Here is a 4,579-nt window from a genome sequence, read left to right as displayed (position 1 = left end):
CCTCAACTCTCAGCTGCAGAGGCTCCCACTGCAGGGAAGAGCTGGGTGGGGAGCCTTCCTTCCATCCAGGTCCCACTTGCAGAGCAGAAGCTCTGACCCCAGGTTCAGCAGGCCAAGAATAACGCGGTCCTAATGACCCTCACTCCATCTCACATGACTGAGGTTCCACACCAGGAGCCTAGAGGCTGCTGCTGCCACTCAACACTACTCATGAAGCAGGGGTACCACTGGCAAGCACCCCGTGAGGCAGGGCCACTGCCCCACCCCGATTCTGAAGCAATGGTGTAAAGGTTTTGTTCAAGGGGAGGAGGAGGCCATAAGGGAGCTCTGAAGTTCTCGCCAAGTGAGCTGACTTTACTTGGAACAGAGTAAAGGCAAGTTCGTGCCTGAAGCACTTGAACACAATGGAGGCTGAGATAATAAGCAATTAAGGGGCTGTCTGTCTGAGGAGGGCAACAAGCTCAACTTTACCAGAGAGAACAAAGGGAAAAAAACAGCAAAGAAGAGCCTCCCTGAGGTCAGAAATAAAAGCATTACGACTACTCACAATCACTGATTTTTAAAACTGTCCAGCCCTACAAACAACAGGTATTCAAACATATACACCCAAAACATTAATGAAAACTTAGGAAGTATTGGAAACATTAATAGTCATAAGTACAATCTATATTTAACTATTTCAAATCAATGATACGAAGAGATGGGGAGGAAAGCGAGAAATTAGGAAAACAGTATGGAATTAGCGTAGAAAAAGAATGAACCAAAAAGGAAATAAGGGAAGCAATGGGGCAGGAGTGACAGTTAACATCTACTGAGCAGATACTGCGCGTCAGGTATCATTGAAAAGTTTTAACCTATTAACCCATTTAATATTCAATCTCAAGAATTAAGTACTCATTATTATCATTTTACAGATGGAAAAAAATGAGGCACATAAAGGTAATCTGACTAAAATGAAATAACTAATGGGGGACAAAGCTAGCAAATTAAATTTCAAATCTAGATACCCTGGTACCAACAGTTTTGCTCATCTCCCCGCTATACTACAACTGCTATTTCAATTTCAGTGCTGGAGGAGAAAAGACCATAGAGGGGATAAATAGAAGGACTTCACCAATTCTTCCCTGGTGGCTCAGGTGGTAAAGCGTCTGCCTGCAATGCAGGAGACCCAGGTTCGATCCCTGGGTAGGGAAGATCCCCTGGAGGAGGAGATGGCAACCCACTCCAGTACTCTTGCTTGGAAAATTCCATGGACAGAGGAGCTTCATAGGATACAGTCCATGGGGTCGCAGAGTCGGACACGACTGAGCGACTTCACTTCAATTCTAGCAAGTGTGTTAGTCAACCACTTTTGTTAAAGATCTCAAACTTATTTTGCCAGAAGCAGTGTGGTATACAAAAGCAATTCTCTGGCCAGAAATATATGAACTTAAATTTCTACTCTGGTCCTTAACTGTGTGATCTTGGGCAAAATTCCCAAACCTCTTTGGGACTTAGTCTCCTCACCTGAGGAGGACACAAGGCTATGGTTGTGAGGATTAAATGAGGTAATGATTACCTTTAAATGTCAGAGCTGTCCAGTTAAGCATTAGTTTCCTTTCCTCTCAAGTAACATTTCATTGGAGGGGGGACACTTCAAAGACAACTATTTTGTTAACTAAGTACTGCGGATGGAACATGTCTGAGGGTTTGGGAGTGAAAAACACTTGGTAAATATGAAGTCTGGGGAAAAAAAAAATGATGTGTTCTGTTACAAAACAAGTACAGGCATACCTTGGAGATACAGTGGGTTCAGTTCCAGATCACCACATTAAAACAAATATCACAAAGCAAGTCACATGAATTTTTTGGTTTCCCAGTACACATAAAAATTGTGTTTACAGTATATTGTAGAGCAAATGCCATTGGAAAAATGGCACCAACAGACTTGCTCGATGGCAGGGTTGCCACAAACCTTCAATTTGCAAAAAAACACATCTGTCAAGAGCATTAAGCAAAACACAATGTAAGGTAGTTTTGAGATTTACCTCACTAGCAAATACCAGTAAACACATCTGAAAATCATATTAGCTCATAAGCAACTTTCCCCTCAATATGCTAATATTTTGTACTAAGTAACGGCAGCTGAATGCAGTCTGAGGATGGGATAAAGGTCTGGACTGGAAAGCCGTCACCCTACATTTTTCTTGGCTCAGTCTAGCCGTATGCTGCTCTGTCCTGGAAGTACACATACTGTTCCCTCTAGTCTCTGTGCATTTTAATTTTATTTCAGTCTTGTCCCTAACTCAGTAACCTCCCCATTCCCTATATAGAAGGGTTACCTTAAAAAAAAAACAAAAACTATATTTACTATACTTTGTCAGGAATTTAGAATCTTTTAAACTGTGCTGTTTATTTTATTGAAATTTTTATAGTTTTTGTTCTAACTACAAAATTATATAGCTTCTGAGTGATCAGTTTGCTCTCAATCCTGCTTTCCCCGGAAGTCGTGTTACTTTGTAGTGCCTGATTTTGCAGAGCATGAGGTTTCTCAGCAATTTCAACATAATAGATACACATGGAACAGATCATATTTAACCTCCAAGCATCTTTTTCTCTCTCAAGGTGGCCAAGACCTTTAGAGATTCCTGAAAAACTTTAATGGAAGAATGAATTTGAAGTGCCATGCAAAGAAGGCACCCAATAAATAGTAATGTTTTAACAAACACTGGTTATTTCTCCCTTGAAATGCTAGTTCGATTATTACGCACACTTGACAATTCTGAACCTTCCTGGGCTCCCTATGAATATGATCTCTAGATCAGTCCAGAGGAAAAGTATTCTCCCAACTGTTAACTACCAGGATTCTGTGTTCCTGATATACATATCATAACTGTGCAGGTTGAACTTAATAAAATGAACACCGTCAAAAATGTTAAAGTAGTTGCTTTTATTATTCTGTTAACATTAACACAGAAATCCCATATTTCAAAAATTTGCCCTATTTTTTGAAATGTCTCAAATCAAATCTTACCATCTGTAAGAGAATTCATAGCACAGCATTCCTATGAGAACTTGTGCTGGCTCTAAAGAATATGTTACAATAGGAAAACTAAAGAAACCAGTAACAAGACATCGAAATTATTCAGTGTTACACAGTAAGTAACCTATCTTTTGAGTAAAATAATGAACATGAACTGCCCTTTTAGGTATAAATATATTTTTCACTTATTAAATAGGGAAATAACCTGGTAAATATGGAATTGGAGCTCCAGTTCCAGTCATGTGACGCCAAGCATCAGAGTTCCATCAACAATATACTAAGCTGCCTCAAGTTTGCCAAATTTGGTTCTACCTTAACAGTATTTTAAAAAACTAAATTACTTTCTACTTTAATGCTGCTTAAGTATGTGCATAAATGAAATTAGAATTCAACTCCTTATGCTTACTGCTCTGCTACAAAACAAGTTCACAAACTAAATACAAACAAAACTATTACTGTTACTAATACGTGGCAGATGGCAGCACACCGCTGGCTGTTAGGGCAGATGCTCCTTTGGGTTTTGCACGCCATCCTACCACCATCGCGCACCTTGTGCGAGATACAGCTTTCCCACTTAAATGACTCCATCACTCTGTCTGTGTACATGATTTGCCATGACATCATTCTTCCTTCACATCAACACATCATTTGCGTGTTACGTCTGCTTCTGTTGCTCTCATCTGACAAACCCTACAGTGGAACACTAATACATTAAAAACACAAAGCTAACGCAAGTGCTGAAATGGTGTGGCAGTTCTGGACTATCCATCCAGGTACCCAAAACACATACACTAATATTTAATATCATAAAATTGAAAAAGACGTGTTTTAAAAAGAAAATAATTGTTCTAAATTGAGCACAAAAAGGGCACCAAAGAGATACATGTTTTTAAGGTTAGAACCTTGCAGGCCATCAGGGAGAGGTGCTCAAAGACTACTGGGATTTGGAAACTGCTCCAATTGTAGGAAATTCTACCTTTACATTTTCCCTTTAAAGTTCTCAGTTATAACACTGTAAAGCTCACTGCTCTCAGCAAGGTCTCTTTTTTATTGAGTCTAAAGTCTATTTCCCTTGTCACTGACACCTATTGCTTACAGTTATGCCCACTGAAACAAAAGTTAATAATATTCACCACTTTCTAAATTATAATCCTTCAAAATACTGAGATTTATACTGTACATAAACTCAAATCACTTCTCAAAAAAAGATACACTTTTCCTTAAATATTCCTTTATTAAATCCTTAAAAAGAGTGCGAGGTCTCAATAAATTTTAGTCTCTAAACAAATCAATCTACTCATAAAAAGCAAGTGAACATCACTGACTTAAAATATTAGACACGGTAACATATCAAATATCACAGAACATATGCCTACTTATCAGTCCACTCTTTGTTAAAAGACAGGTTAAGATAAACAACTCAGAGTTATTCATTAACAGCTCTTACCAATCTTTATCAAAATTAGTTAACACTTTCTTCCCTGGCGGCTCAGACGGTAAAGAATTTGCCTGCAATGCCGGAGACCCAGGTTTGATCGAGTAGGAAAGGTCCCCTGG

At 39.0% G+C, this 4,579-nt stretch overlaps 1 non-coding gene across 1 annotated transcript; it reads left to right on the top strand.

The window, feature by feature from the left end:
* Positions 1-1,121: 1,121 nt before the first annotated feature.
* TRNAC-GCA lies at positions 1,122-1,193 on the top strand. Its single transcript has one exon. It is a non-coding gene; the product is annotated as a tRNA-Cys (tRNA).
* The last annotated feature ends 3,386 nt before the right edge of the window (positions 1,194-4,579 follow it).

Source organism: Bison bison, unplaced genomic scaffold, assembly GCF_000754665.1.
Source record: "Bison bison bison isolate TAMUID 2011002044 unplaced genomic scaffold, Bison_UMD1.0 scf7180017851359, whole genome shotgun sequence".
Lineage (NCBI taxonomy): Eukaryota > Metazoa > Chordata > Mammalia > Artiodactyla > Bovidae > Bison > Bison bison.
The sequence above is the reverse complement of the archived record's forward strand: the minus strand, read 5'-3'. Positions and strand labels throughout refer to the sequence as shown.